Raw genomic sequence first — 16714 nt, forward strand, 5'->3', positions numbered from 1 at the left:
GCCAAATTACTCGGAAATTTACTTCAATATGCAACATATTGGGCTCCTCATCGTCTTTCACACCACAGGCCCTCACCATTTCCACTGACTCCTCTCACGTAATAAAAGGACCACATCTCCTCTTTGTTGTTGTTGTTGTGCGGTCACTAAGTTATGTCCGACTCTGTGACACCATGGACTGTGGCCCACCAGGCTCCTCTTGTCCATGGGATTTCCCAGGCAAGAATACTGGAATGGGTTACCATTTCCTTCAAACTTGAGTCTCCTGCATTAACAGGCAGATTCTTTACCACTGAGCCACCTAGGAAGCTCCCTTAAAACACAAGGGACTTCCCTGGCAGTCTGGTAATTAAGACTTCGCCCTTCAATGCAGGGGGTTTGAGTTCTATCTCTGGTCAGGCAGCTAAGATCCCACATGCCTCATGGCCAAGAAACCAAAACAAAACAGAAACATCATTGTAACAGATTAAATGATTATAAAAAGTCCACATCAACAACAACAACAAAATTTTTTAAACAAAAAAACCTCTAACACTTTCTACTTTTCCTCCATTACTTTTATCAAGTTGGGATTTTTATATGTATTTGTTTAGGTGAGTTTGCCTCTCTCTCTCCAACCACGACATAAACCCTCCAAGTACAGAACTGTGTCCCTCACCTTATCTTTGACAAAGGAGGCAAGAATATACAGTGGAGAAAAGACAATCTCTTTAACAAGTGGTGCTGGGAAAACTGGTCAACCACTTGTAAAAGAATGAAACTAGAACACTTTCTAACACCATACACAAAAATAAACTCAAAATGGATTAAAGATCTAAAAGTAAGACCAGAAACTATAAAACTTCTAGAGAAGAACAGGCAAAACACTCTCCGACATACATCACAGCAGGATCCTCTATGACCCACCTCCCAGAATACTGGAAATAAAAGCAAAAATAAACAAATGGGACCTAATTAAACTTAAAAGCTTCTGCACAACAAAGGAAACTATAAGCAAGGTGAAAAGACAGCCTTCAGAATGGGAGAAAATAATAGCAAATGAAGCAACTGACAAACAACTAATCTCAGAAATATACAGGCAACTCCTACAGCTCAATTCCAGAAAAATAAATGACCCAATCAAAAAAATGGGCCAAAAAACTAAATAGACATTTCTCCAAAGAAGACATACAGATGGCTAACAAACACATGAAAAGATGCTCAACATCACTCATTATCAGAGAAATGCAAATCAAAACCACTATGAGGTACCATTTCACGCCAGTCAGAATGGCTGCGATCCATAAGTCTACAAGCAATAAATGCTGGAGAGGGTGTGGAGAAAAGGGAACCCTCTTATACTGTTGGTGGGAATGCAAACTAGTACAGCCACTATGGAGAACAATGTGGAGATCCCTTAAAAAACTGGAAATAGAACTGCCTTATGATCCAGCAATCCCACTGCTGGGCATACATACTGAGGAAACCAGAATTGAAAGAGACACGTGTACCCCAATGTTCATCGCAGCACTGTTTATAATAGCCAGGACATGGAAGCAACCTAGATGTCCATCAGCAGATGAATGGATAAGAAAGCTGTGGTACATATACACAATGGAGTATTACTCAGCCATTAAAAAGAATACATTTGAATCAGTTCTAATGAGGTGCATGAAACTGGAGCCTATTATACAGAGTGAAGTAAGCCAGAAAGAAAAACACCAATACAGTATACTAAGGCATATATATGGAATTTAGAAAGATGGTAACAATAACCCTGTATACGAGACAGCAAAAGAGACACTGATGTATAGAACAGTCTTTCGGACTCTGTGGGAGAGGGAGAGGGTGGGATGATTTGGGAGAATGGCATTGAAATACGTATAATATCATATATGGAACGAGTCGCCAGACCAGGTTCGATGCACAATACTGGATGCTTGGGGCTGGTGCACTGGGACGACCCAGAGGGATGGTATGGGGAGGGAGGAGGGAAGAGGGTTCAGGATGGGGAACATATGTATACCTGTGGCAGATTCATTTTGATATTTGGCAAAACCAATACAATATTGTAAAGTTTAAAAATAAAATTAAATTAAAAAAAAAAGAACTGTGTCCCTAAAATTAAAAGACACTTGCTCCTTGAAAGAAAAGCTGTTACAAACCTAGACAGTGACCTAAAAAGCACAGACATCACTTTGCTGACAAAGGCCCGTGCAGTCAAAGCTACGGTTTTTCCAGTAGTCATGTACAGATGTGAGAGCGGGACCATAAGGAAGGCTGCGCACTGAAGAATTGATGCTTTCGAGCTGTGGTGTTGTAGAAGACTATTGAGAGTCCCTTGGACAGCAAAGAGATCAAACCAGTCAATTCTAAAAAAATTCAACTCTGAATAATCATTGGAAGGACTGATACTGAAGCTGATTCTCTAATACTTTGGCCACCTGATGTGAAGAGCTGCCTCACTGGAAAAGACCCTGATCCTGGGAAAGATTGAGGGCAGGAGGAGAAGGGGGTGACAGAGAATGAGATGACTGGATGGCATCACTGACTCAATCAATGGACATGAGTTTGAACAAACTCCAGGATACGGTGAACGACAGGGAAGCCTGGGGTGCTGCAGTGCATAGGGTCACAAAGAGTCGGTCATGACTTAGTGACTGATCAACAACCACTTTCTTCAGGACTCCAAATCCTGCCACCAGCAAGGCACTTGATGTGTACTTTATGTGTTAGAGGTTGGCAAACTTTTTGTATAGACAGCTAGATAGTAAATAGCTTAGGATTTGTGGGCCACAGGACTTCCCTGGTGGTCCAGTGGCTAAGACTCTGCACTCAGGGGGCCCAGGTCTGATCCTGGTCAGGGAACTATATCCTACATGCCACAACTAAGAGTTCACCTGGTGGGCTTCCCTGGGGGCTCATGGTAAAGAATACACCTGCCAATGCAGGAGACACAGATTCGATCCGTGATCAGGGAAGGTCCCACTTGGCTCACAGCAACTAAGCCTGTGCACCACAACTACTGAGCCTATGCTCTAGAGCCTGGGAACTGCAACTACTAAGCCCACGTGCTACAACTCTGAAGCTCACATGCCTAGAGCCTGTGCTCTGCAACAAGAGAAGCCACCACAATGAGAAGCCCATGCACCGCAACTAGAGAGTAGCCCCTACTTGCCACAACTAGAGGAAAGTCTGTGCAGCAACAAAGACCCAGCACAGTTAAAAATAATAAATAAATAATGAAATCAGGAAATTGAGGGGAAAAAGTCTGTGAGCCACATGTATGGCAACTATTTAATTGTGATTGTAGCACAGAAACAGCCATAGGGAGCATATAAACACATGTGTTCCAATGAGTGAATGAGTGAGTCACTCAGTCGTGTCCAACTCTTTGTGACCCCGTGGACTGTAGCTTGCCAGGCTCCTCTGTCCACAGAATTCTCCAGGCAAGAATATTGTGTTTTATCCTGTTCAAATAAAACTTTATTAATAGAAACTAGCACTGGAGCAGTTTTGGCTCACAGGTCACAGTTTGCCAATCCCTACTCTGTATCATGGGCTTCCCTAGTGGTTCAGATGGTAAAGAATCTGCCTGCAATGCGGGAGACCCAGGTTCAAAACCTGAGTTGGCAAGATCCCCTGGAGAAGGGAATGGCAACTCACTCCAGTATTCTTGCCTGAAGAATTCCATGGACAGAGGAGCCTGGCGGGCTCCAGTCCATGGGTCACAAAGAGTCAGACACGACTGAGCAACTAACTTATACACTTACTCTACATCATGTGGTAGAGAGAATACACCAAACACCAAATACTCTAATTCTACCTCCTACACATCTTAAACATCCAAGCTTTTCCAATTTCACCATCATCACCAAACCCCAACTTTTTCAGCTCCAAAATCATCTGAGTTCTGAACTTACCCAAACTTCTATATGTGTGGACTCTGCATTCATTTTTATTCATCCTAAACTCCATGCTGAATCCAGAAGCTAGTGTTTTGTTTAAATCATCAACAAAATCATATTACTCTGTATTTAAAACTCTGATTCAATGGCTTCCAAATGGCCTTAGAACAAGGTCCAAAGCTTACCATGATCTTCCATGCCCTCCCTCCTCTCCACCCAACTCTTTCACTCCACACTTGGTTTTCTGTTTTAACTATCCCCATCTTTTCTCAGCTCCTGGAACACACCAGGCTTTGTACTGCCTAAGAGATTATGCTTCTATGGTTCTTTCAAATCTCCTCCCTACTCCGATTCCATAGCCTGACTCTTTGTCTAGCTATATACAACGCATCTTTCAGGTTCAAACGTTTGTCCCTTTTAAGATACTTTTCCTGACTTTCTTACGTTCTCCTCCTCTGTGTTTTCTATTGGTTTGGCCAAAAAGTTCAAATGGAATTTTGTGTGACATCTTACAGGTGTGTCAACTACAACTGGCACTTGTCAAGGGCATCAGCCATCTGCCTCTCCTGGGACTGTATCCTCTGATGCTGCTGGGGCTGCCACTGACCTTTGACGGGCCCTGAAGAGAGTTCAGGGTGGAGAATACGAATGAGGAAATATGCCTCAGGGAAACTGGTGGAACAGGTCTTCAGATAGATATTTTTAGGAACTGGTTATGAACCCAATCTTTTCATCTCCTCATATCTAGAAAAGCACTAACTCCCTTCATGGTGACATCAGCTTCTCATGACTAGCAGACAACTTTCTGTAAAGTAAGTACCTGGTTGCATTGAACTTCCCCTTCACCAAAATCTTATATATTGACCTTCCTCCCCTACCTCTTGGGAACAGTTTCTCAGAACTATCTGAGGTGCTGTCTCCTGGGCTGCGGTCCTCATTTTGCCCCAAATAAAACAACGCACAACTCTCAAGTTGTGCAATTTTTCACATTGTGCAATATTTTTAAGTTGCCACACATATCACCCTTATTGTTAATTTAAAATCTGTCTTCCCAGCTAGACTAAAACCTCCACAGGGGCAAGCGCTAAATCTATTTTAGTCACATTTTTTCCCCTGTTCAGGTCCAGTTCATTAAACATCGGCCCCCCTCCAATGAAAATGTGCCCAAAAAATCAACTCAAGAATAAATCAGCACAGCTAGATTAAAAAGGCACATGCCTACATAAATACACACACACACACACACACACACATAACACCACCACCACCACAAAAGTCAAAAATAAAAATAATTTTAAATGTCTGATATAAAATCACAACACCAGATTTCAGGTATCTTTAAGAAACATTGATTCTTTCTAAAAAGACACAGTGGGACATGAATTCTCTGAAAAGAAATACCTCACTCATTAAATCAAAATCTGACATTTAACTTTCCTCCAGTATTAGTTTCTTCCTCATTTCTTATTAGAAGTGAGTCTTAAATGCAAATCAAAACCACAATGAGGTACCATCTCACGCAGGTCAGAACGGCTGCCATCTACAAACAAAAGTCTACAAACAAATGCTGGAGAGGGTGTGAAGAAAAGGGAACCCTCTTACACTGTTGGTGGGAATGCAAACTAGTACAGCCAGTATGGAGAACAGCATGGATTCTCTAAAAAACTGAAAACAGAACTGCCATACAACCCAGCAATCCCACTGCTGGGCATACACACCAAGGAAACCAGAATGAAACAGACACATGTACCCCAATGTTCATCCCAGCACTGTTTACAATAGCCAGGACATGGAAGCAACCTAGATGTCCATCGGCAGATAAATGGATAAGAAAGCTGTGGTACATATGCACAATGGATTAGCCATTAAAAAGAGCACATTTGAGTCAGTTCTAATGAAGTGGATGAAACTACAGCCTATTATACAGAGTGAAGTAAATCAGAAAGAAAAACACCAATACAGTATATTAACACATATATATGGAATTTAGAAAGATGATAGCGATGATCCCATGTGCAAGACAGCAAAAGAGACACGGATATAAAAAACAGACTTTAGGACTCTGTGGGAGAAGACGAGGGTGGGATGATTTGAGAGAATGGCATTGAAACATGTATATTACCATATGTGAAACAGATGACCAGTTCAAGTTCAATGCATGAAACAGGGCGCTTAAAACTGGTGCACTGGGACAACCCAGAGGGATGGGATGGAGAGGGAGGTGGGGGGGTGGGGGGTGGGACAGGGGAAACATGTACACCTGTGGCTGATTCATGTCAATGTATGGCAAAAACCACCACAATATTGTAATTAGCCTCCAGTTAAAATAAATTAATAAAAAAAAAAAAAGAAGTGAGTCTTAACCCTATTATTTTAAAAAGACATTCAATTTACTGCCAACTCAACTTCAGTTCCCAGTACTAACAAACTTATGTTCTTTTTCCTGGAGTCGCAAGTTTTGAAGCCTTCTGGTGATTTACAGGCTGGAGCCAACTTGAAAAGAACTAAATAACCTTATTTTTCATTGATGTTAGTAAGACTTGTGACATAAGTGAAAAATAGCTTTTATTAAGACTGGCTTCCCTTGCAGTAAGTAAAATTGATACAAAGTAAAAGTCACAAATTTAAAGCGCTTTTTAAGGAAAGAAAGGAAAGAAGGAAGAAGGAGAAAGAAAACCAAAGGGAAAGGAAAACTAACAGGTCCTAAGCTAAGGAACTGCAAATTGTCAGCCGCAAAAAAAAAAAAAAAAATCATCTAATTCATCCCTCGATAGAAAGTACATTCCATTTTTCAAATCCACATGCCAAGTCACTCAAACGAATCTGCACACGTAGACTCAGCCCCAAATTTCCTTGAGCAGAGCTGGATAATCTGAAACGCAATATGCAACAAAACGTGATTTATTAATAAAAAAATTATCCTGCATAAAAGAGATACAGTAGGCCTACAAATCCGGAAGGACAAGTGAATGCTGGAGCCAGCTGGTGCACCACTCCTTCGCTGCGGGACCTGGACTATACTTCGTGATTTCCCGCGCAATAAGTGGATGACAGTCCTGTCTCCCCAAACAAGGAGTACCTGAGCGCGACAGACTGGAGAGGGGGAGCTCAGCTGCACAGCCAAGCTGTGCGGTAGCCGCCCCAGACCCAGGCGGACAGCGGGGAGGAAGTCCCTTGGCCAGCTAATCCATTCTAGGCCCTCAGACCCCTCCCCGCTCCCGCCGAGCATTCCCGAGGGGATGGGCCGCACCTGCAGACTGGCCGGAGACACTCCCACCGCAAGGCGCCGCGCGGTCCAGCACAGCCACCTCCGTCCGCGGCCGCGGCGCACTTCCGCTTCCGGTGTCAGGGACCCCAGCAGCGGAAGTGGCCGAGACACTGGCTTTCAGGGCCGAAGGAGCTGCGGACTGTGGCGGGAAGGCTAACTCCTCTTTATATGACTTTGGAGGAGAAATTCTAGGTTCTTTCCCCCGGTTGGGGGTAAGGTCAAGGTCTGGGGTGGGGTCTGACCGGACCTAGAGGGTGGAGTTAGGGGCGGGGCGTATGCCACATGGTCCGGGCTAGTTGTTATTGTTTGTTCAGTTGCTAAGTCGTATCCGACTCTGTGACCCCGTGGACTGCAGCGCGCCAGGTTTCTTGTCCTTCGCTATTTTCCAGAGTTTGCACAAATCCACTTCCATTGAGTCGGTGATGGTATCTAACCATTTCATCCTCTGCCGGCCTTCCTTCTTCTTTTGCCCTCAGTCTTTTCCAGCATCGGGGTCTTTTTCCAATGAGTCGGCTCTTCGCATCCGGTGGCCCAAGTATTGACGCTTCAACAACAGTCCTTCCAATGTCTGTTCTCGGATGAACTTAAGCCTGTGGAGTGGGGATTGGGGCGGGACCTAGACTTGGTGGGTGGGGCGGCGCTTCGCTGGCACTTTGGGATGCTCAGTGTTTGACTTTCCTCTCCTCTTTCCTTCCGCCCCCCACCCCTCGCCTGCCCCGCCCTGCCTTTCTCCTTTGTTTTTGGTTGGGTTTAGGGGTTCGACGGGGGGCGGTTGTTGTTTTCTTTTTGGCTTTTTTAGAAGAGAATAGAGTTTTTTAGACCAGGAGAGGATGTAAGAAGGGAGAGCCGACCTTTTTCGCTGGATAGTAGCCAATTGTTTGGGGTTGGGTTTTTTTATGTTTTGATGCCTTATACACAGGAATGATATATTTTACAAACTAGTCAGTTGCAACATTAGCCTGTAAAATCAAAAACATTTCTTAATATGTCTCAAAGGAAAAGGGAACTTTATAATGACACGCTTTCACATTAACCAGTATGACAAATCATAAGAAACTTAACACCATGTTCAAAATAAAATATACAGAACAAGCATTTTGAAGTCAATTATTGTGTGTAACTCACAGTTAATATAGGAGAAGGCAGTGGCACCCCACTCCAGTACTCTTGCCTGGAAAATCCCATGGACGGAAGAGCTTGGTAGGCTGCAGTCCATGGGGTCGCTAAGAGTCGGACACGACTGAGCGATTTCACTTTCACTTTTCACTTTAATGCATTGGAGAAGGAAATGGCAACCCGCTCCAGTGTTCTTGCCTGGAGAATCCCAGGGAAGGTGGAGCCTGATGGGCTGCCCTCTATGGGGTCGCACAGAGTCAGACAGGACTGAAGTGACTTAGCAGCAGTAGCAGCACAATTAATATTATGTGTACACTTCTCATTATTTCCTCCAAGGTTATCAACCAATGAAGCAAATATTCCTTTGATACAGAAGCACAAACACATATTTGTTTTTTAGTTGAGCAAGTTTTATTGAGTCTCATCACTAGAATTTGGTATCTAAATATATATATTTGCCTTTTTTTCCCCTCCACATTACAAAAGAAAAACAGACTAACTGAAAAAAACTTGTGAAAAAAAAAACCAAACTATGTATTATAATCACTTAATACCTGTTTTGAATTGTATCATTTCTTCCAAAGCAATTTTGGCTTACTAGCAAAAATCGTTTATTGTTTTTCTTAACTTCAATTCTTTTAGTTTTTTTTAACCTTTTTATTGATCTGTAACATACATATAGAAAATTGCTTTGCAGTGTACATACAGAAACATACAGGAATATACAGAAATCGACATAGCTCAAAGAATTTTCACAAAGTGAACACACTCAGAAAGTTCCCTCATGTCTGTTTCATTTACTGTCTGCTTCCTCAAAGGAAAATCACTATCCTGATTTCTACTACTATAGGTTGGCTTTGTCTATTTTAATATTTTATATAAATAAACTCACACTGTATGAATTCTTTTTTCTTTGATTTCTTTGGCTCAACATGTTTGTAATCTTTGTTCATGTTATTGCACATTGAATAAATAATTCCATACAGTGCAATGTGGTGAAGTCATTAAAGTTTAAGTAGTATATAGTTTACAATAGCTACTCAAAATATGTCAGTGTTATGAGTTAACTACACAACAACATCTTTATTTTAATCCCCTGGTGTTTATCTATTCCCAAATTTAATCTGCACCATCTGATTTTATTGCCTAGAATTGTTTGCATGAAAAAAATATTTTTTAACAAAATCAAATTTTGTTAGTGCCATAAACATTTCTTTCCGCTAAAGAGTAAATGATTTGGCAAGATTAACCTCACTTGAAATGTGATAAAATTGAGAGTGAATAAAATCAACCACCTTGACATAAAATCACTGAGCACAGAGAAGGTATTTCTTAACCATTTGTTGGATGGATAAGAAGAAGATGGGTGAATGGATGGGCAGGTGGGTAAATGATGCATGGACAGATAGGTGGGTGGGTTATGGATGAGTGGATGATGCATGGATGGATGGATGGATGGATGATGAGGGATCATCATGGAGGGATAAATTAATGTGATGACCAGATTCCTAAATCCCATTTTAATGCACTTGTTACAAAAATTAGCTTATTAATGAGTATCCTTAGACCTGGATTTTCAAGGGCAATAAGAATATATTAGCAGATTTTAAATGATGTGAAAGTCGCTCAGTCATATCTGACTCTTTACAGCCCCAAGGACTGTAGCCCACCAGGCTCCTCTGTCCTTGGGATTCTCCAGGCCAAAATACTGGAGTTGGTAGCCATTTCCTTCGCCAAGGGATCTTCCCAATCCAAGGATTGAACCCAGGTCTCCCGCATTGCAGGAGCATTCTTTGCCATCTGAGCTACCAGGGAAACCCAAAGGAACCAGTTAATATATCTGTAGGATTTTCTTCAGTTCCTTATACCCCAAGATTTAGATCTTTCATACCTCAATCCTGCTTCATAAACCCAGCTGCTTTGAATTTCTTATTCCTTAGTTTCCCCAGAAGATGGCAGTAGGGTGTAAAGACTAAGTGGGCTTCTCTAGTGGCTCAGACTAAAGAATCTTAAGTATTAATGTCCAAATAGGATTCAACCATCATTCTTATCAATAAAATAATATTAATAACAAGGGAGGGTTTTCCCAGGTGGCTCAGTGGTAAATAATCTGTCTGCCAATGCAAGAGACATGGGTTCAACCCCTGGGTTGGGAAGATCCCTTAGAGGAGAAAATGGCAACCCACTCCAGTATTCTTGCCTGGAAAATCCCACAGACAGAGGAGCCTGGCAGACTCCATGGTGGTGGCAAAGAGTCTGATATGACTTAGCGACTGAACACATACACAGATAACAAGGGATCTTATTTGCACCCTGCCGTAATCCAAGTACAGTATTTCTTTTTTCCAGGCATAAATGTATATTAAAATTTTTACAGTAAATAAACTGACTTCCTTTTTTGGAAGGCAGTCAAATTCTATTTTTGGAGTTCCCTGATAGCTCATTTGGTAAAGAATCCACCTGCAATGCAGGAGACTCCAGTTCGATTCCTGGGTCAGGAAGATCCCCTGGAGAAGCGATAGGCTACCCACTCCAGTGTTCTTGGCTTCCCTTGTGGCTCAGCTGGTAAAGAATCCGCCTGCAATGTGGGAGACCTGGGTTCGATCCCAGGGTTGGGAAGATTTCCTGGAGAAGGGAAAGGCTACCCTCTCCAGTATTCTGGCCTGGAGAATTCCATGGATTGTATAGTCCATGGAAAGTTATGACCAACCTAGATAGCATTTTCAAAAGCAGAGACATTACTTTGCCAACAAAGGTCCGTCTAGTCAAGGCTATGGTTTTTCCTGTGGTCATGTATGAATGTGAGAGTTGGACTGTGAAGAAAGCTGAGAGCTGAAGAATTGATGCTTTTGAACTGTGGTGTTCCAACCAGTCCATTCTAAAGGAGATCAGTCCTGGGATTTCTTTGGAAGGAATGATGCTAAAGCTGAAACTCCAGTACTTTGGCCACCTCATGCGAAGAGTTGACTCATTGGGAAAGACTCTGATGCTGGGAGGGATTGGGGGCAGGAGGAGAAGGGGACAACAGAGGATGAGATGGCTGGATGGCATCACCGACTCAATGGACATGAGTTTGGGTGAACTCCGGGAGTTGGTGATGGACAGGGAGGCCTGGTGTGCTGCGATTCATGGGGTCGCAAAGAGTCAGACACTACTGAGCGACTGAACTGAACTGAACTGATAGTCCATGGGGTCACAAAGAGTGGGACACAACTGAGTGACTTTCACTAAATTCTATTTTATTTGATCTGTTTTTCTTTTTCTTTCTTTTTTTTTTTTTTTTTTGGCCTTGCTACATGGCATGTGGGATCTCAGTTCCCCAACCAAGGATCAAACTTGCACCCCCTGCATTGGAAGCATGGAGTCTCCACTGGTCCACCAGGGAAGTCCCCTGTTGGACTTCTAAGTGAAGTCACATACTTCTAAGTGAAGGTTCCCCCATACTTCCAAAATAAGATAATGTTGAAGATACCTTATAATGAATTTCACATTTGACCTTATTTTTTTTTGTAACAACAGTTGTGAAAATTGAGTTACAGTCTTAAAAAAAAAAAAAAATTCCTCCCTTAACATGCACCTTTTCTGAAGCTTGTCAAGACAGTTAGACACATTACGACAGCAATATTCAGAAAGATAACCTTTTTTTTTCTTGAGTTTGAAATTTTAATGTCAAAATAAAGTCTTAAAATAACCCTTTCACAAAAAATAAGGTAGGTTTATGCTGTAAAAACATTAGTTCTTTGTCAAAGATTATGTTCATCTGTTTTCATGTATGTTCTGCTGTCACCACCTGTCAGCATCATCTTTAATTTTTATGTATTTATTTATTTATTTGACCACCCTGGTCTTAATTGCAGCACATAGGGTTTTGGGTTTTTTGGGGTTTTTTTCCCCCACATGTGAACTCTTAGTTGCAGCATGTGGGATTGAGTTCCCCTACCAGGGATCAAAGCCAGGCCCCCAGCACCGGGAGTCTTAGCCACTGAACCACAGGCAAGTCCCTAGCATCTTCTTTAAAGATCTTTTTTTCTTTTGTATGGAGAGCTACATGGAGGCTCCTTGGCTATCCAGGTATGCTTTGCAGCCTAAATGTATAACACTGACAGTGAAGAGGTCAACTGTGGTTTCATGCACATGCTGAGTTGGTCCCAGTGTTGTCTGCACATCTCAACAGATCTTGAAGGAAAAATACTGGTACTCCTCATCACAGTCCTTTTTAATTTTGCCACAAATCCCATAGCACCTGCCACATTGGCTGCAGCACTTTGTCCGGGAAGGAAAGCTAATATTCAGATGGACACCAAACAGTGAAGAGCCAAACCCATTTAGCGGGGAGGATTTATCATCATAACATGGGAAAGGCTTAGATCCATCCCCTCATTTATACTTGGAAAGCTGGTGCTCACCTCCCAGGAAGTTCAAGATGGCGTTCAGGCGTTTGTCTGTCTTGTGAATTCCCTTCTAGTTAGTCTGCAAGGTAGCCCTCCAGTCAGTAGCCTGGGCCTGCTCCTGGCACCTGAAAGCTGTGGTCAGGAGAGGGATGAGGAGGGTGGGAGGCAAAGGCCATCGGTGGAGCATGGAATCCCACGGGTCCCCAGAGCCTGCAAGGTGGGTGCCCCTCCCCGGAGCCCCCAGGCCGCCCTCAGTAGCAGCCCCAAACCGCGTTCGATGACCTTGTGCATGCGTGCCAAGTCACTTCAGTCGTTTCTGACTGTTTGCAACCCTATGGATCATAGCCTGCCAGTTTCCTTTGTCCAGGAGATTCTCCAGGCATGAATGCTAGAGTGGGTTGCCATGCCCTTCTCCAGGAGATCTTCAGAACCAGGGATCGAACCCAGGTCTCTTATGTCTCCTGCAGTGGCATGCAGGATCTTTGATCCACATCCATGTGTCCTTCCTGGCTGGAGGCTGGTCCTCACCGCCTCCACTGGGCTTCCACCAGGGAGGCGATCTCACTGTACAGTATTTCTTTTTTTTTTTTTTTAATATAAATTTATTTATTTTATTATTATTTTTTCTCTAATTTTATTTTATTTTTAAACTTTACATAATTGTATTAGTTTTGCCAAATATCAAAATGAATCCGCCACAGGTATACATGTGTTCCCCATCCCAAACCCTCCTCCCTCCTCCCTCCCCATACCATCCCTCTGGGCCGTCCCAGTGCACCAGCCCCAAGCATCCAGCATCATGCATCGAACCTGGACTGGCAACTCGTTTCCTACATGATATTTTACATGTTTCATTGCCATTCTCCCAAATCTTCCCACCCTCTCCCTCTCCCACAGAGTCCATAAGACTGTTCTATACATCAGTGTCTCTTTTGCTGTCTCGCATAATCGGGTTATTGTTACCATCTTTCTAAATTCCATATATGCCGTTAGTATACTGTATTTATGTTTTTCCTTCTGGCTTACTTCACTCTGTATAATAGGCTCCAGTTTCATCCACCTCATTAGAACTGATTCAAATGTATTCTTTTTAATGGCTGAGTAATACTCCATTGTGTATATGTACCACTGCTTTCTTATCCATTCATCTGCTGATGGACATCTAGGTTGCTTCCATGTCTTGGCTATTATAAACAGTGCTGCGATGAACATTGGGGTACACGTGTCTCTTTCCCTTCTGGTTTCCTCATTGTGTATGCCCAGCAGTGGGGTTGCTGGATCATAAGGCAGTTCTATTTCCAGTTTTTAAGGAATCTCCACACTGTTCTCCATAGTGGCTGTACTAGTTTGCATTCCCACCAACAGTGTAAGAGGGTTCCCTTTTCTCCACACCCTCTCCAGCATTTATTATTTGTAGACTTTTGGATCGCAGCCATTCTGACTGGTGTGAAATGGTACCTCATGGTGGTTTTGATTTGCATTTCTCTGACAATGAGTGATGTTGAGCATCTTTTCATGTGTTTGTTAGCCATCTGTATGTCTTTTTTGGAGAAATGTCTATTTAGTTCTTTGGCCCATTTTTTGATTGGGTCGTTTATTTTTCTGGAGTTGAGCTGTAGGAGTTGCTTGTATATTTTTGAGATTAGTTGTTTGTCGGTTGCTTCATTTGCTATTATTTTCTCCCATTCTGAAGGCTGTCTTTTCACCTTGCTAATAGTTTCCTTTGATGTGCAGAAGCTTTTAAGTTTAATTAGGTCCCATTTGTTTATTTTTGCTTTTATTTCCAATATTCTGGGAGGTGGGTCATAGAGGATCCTGCTGTGATGTATGTTGGAGAGTGTTTTGCCTATGTTCTCCTCTAGGAGTTTTATAGTTTCTGGTCTTACGTTTAGATCTTTAATCCATTTTGAGTTTATTTTTGTGTATGGTGTTAGAAAGTGGTCCAGTTTCATTCTTTTTACAAGTGGTTGACCAGATTTCCCAGCACCACTTGTTAAAGAGATTGTCTTTAATCCATTGTATATTCTTGCCTCCTTTGTCAAAGATAAGGTGTCCATATGTGCGTGGATTTATCTCTGGGCTTTCTATTTTATTCCATTGATCGATATTTCTGTCTTTGTGCCAGTACCATACTGTCTTGATAACTGTGGCTTTGTAGTAGAGCCTGAAGTCAGGTAGGTTGATTCCTCCAGTTCCATTCTTCTTTCTCGAGATTGCTTTGGCTATTCGAGGTTTTTTGTATTTCCATACAAATTGTGAAATTATTTGTTCTAGCTCTGTGAAGAATACTGTTGGTAGCTTGATAGGGATTGCGTTGAATCTATAAATTGCTTTGGGTAGTATACTCATTTTCACTATATTGATTCTTCCAATCCATGAACATGGTATATTTCTCCATCTATTAGTGTCCTCTTTGATTTCTTTCACCAGTGTTTTATAGTTTTTTCTATATATAGGTCTTTAGTTTCTTTAGGTAGATATATTCCTAAGTATTTTATTCTTCCCGTTGCAATGGTGAATGGAATTGTTTCCTTAATTTCTCTTTCTGTTTTCTCATTATTAGTGTATAGGAATGCAAGGGATTTCTGTGTGTTGATTTTATATCCTGCAACTTTAACTGTACAGTATTTCTAAATCTTGTTTCAGAATAAAACCAGAAAGAGCTGGAAACTTTGAATTCTGTTTTCCTGCTTTGATGACATAACCAAATAAGGGAGAGATTGTATTAGGTCAGGTTCCTGTAGTGGGGGGCTGAGTGGTTGGGATTTGTTGGGAATGCTACCAGGAGACGGAGAGAAGGAAAACAGGATGAAGGAATGGAGCAAAGATGTAGGTTCAGCCAGAGTCAAAATCACCCTGTGGCTTCCCTGGTGGCTCGGTGATAAAGAATCCACCTGTCAACACAGGAGACACAAATTTGATCCCTCTTCTTGGAAGATACCACATGCTGTGGAGCAACTAAGCCAGAGCACCCACAACTACTGAGCCTGTGCTCTGCACAAGAGAAGTCACTGCAGTGAGAAGCCTGCACACCACAATTAGAGAAAGCCCGTGCGCAGCAATGGAGACTGAGCACAGCTAAAAATAAATAAATGAATACACAGACCAATTTTTTCCAAAAAATTTTTTTAATTTAAATGTAATGAAAGGGGAAATGACATTCATATTCTGTGTAGCAACTTTTGAGGCAGTGGGCAAACATAACCAGACAAAGGTTTGATCAGAGTAGTGGACCCCCTTGATGCTCTGCCCAGATCCCATCCATCACTTTCCCTGTCAGGTTATGTCCCCACCCCACCCCAGGGGCAGTCCACGGTCAATGACTGACACAGGGGGATAAAAAGTCCCCACCTCAAGACAGATCATCTCCATGGTATTCAGTACATACTCCAGAGCTCCCCCACAGAATTAGCTGCGGTGACCTCTAGCCTCCCTAAAAAAAAAAATGTACATCCCAACCCCTCCTCCCCCGAACAAACCATATATATCCCAAAATACCCTCAACAAATTATTTGCATGCTAACCATTACTCCCCTCAACACAGCATATGCATTCTAATCCTTACTCAAAAACAACAAAAAAAGATCATTTGTATGCCAACACTTAACCGTCCAACAAATTATGTCGTCCTAACTACCCCAACAAGTACCTACTACCCCAACAAGTCATGTGATCACAACCCTAGCACCTCTGACAAACTATGTACATCCGAGCTCTTAACCTCCCTCCCCCAACAAAGCATGGGCCTCTTAATTCCTGTATCAAGATCTGCTGAAAGGCAACTGGCCTAAGATGACCACCTTATGAAAGGATTTCTACCAATTAGCAGAGGCTACTTTGGGAGCTATTACGAAGGCTTCCTGAGAGGAAATATCTTTCCTGGGTCTGAGAGTTGGAAGGGGAGTTGGAAGAGAGAGAAACGGAATTTCAGATAGTGGGAATATCATGTACAAAAAGACTCCATGAGAATGGGGGACTTTGTCTGCTCAGTTTTATCCCTTGGACCTGAGAATGGAGAGTGTCCTCTAGGGTGAGGCTGGAGGTTGAGCCTA

At 42.4% G+C, this 16714-nt stretch overlaps 1 protein-coding gene across 6 annotated transcripts in view; it reads right to left on the reverse strand.

The window, feature by feature from the left end:
• Nucleotides 1-8336, reverse strand: part of ZNF333 (zinc finger protein 333) — a 31769-nt gene extending 23433 nt beyond the window's left edge. For 3 of the 6 annotated variants that reach the window (XM_070373511.1, XM_070373512.1, XM_070373507.1), the window contains exon 1: nucleotides 7138-7798. The gene's annotated coding sequence lies outside the window, so the exon portion shown is untranslated. Of the gene's footprint in view, nucleotides 1-7137; nucleotides 7800-8280 lie in introns of those variants that run through there. The other 3 variants (XM_070373508.1, XM_070373510.1, XM_070373509.1) reach the window with 3 other exon arrangements.
• Nucleotides 8337-16714: the final 8378 nt, after the last annotated feature.

This window comes from Bos mutus, chromosome 7, assembly GCF_027580195.1.
Source record: "Bos mutus isolate GX-2022 chromosome 7, NWIPB_WYAK_1.1, whole genome shotgun sequence".
Classification (NCBI taxonomy): domain Eukaryota; kingdom Metazoa; phylum Chordata; class Mammalia; order Artiodactyla; family Bovidae; genus Bos; species Bos mutus.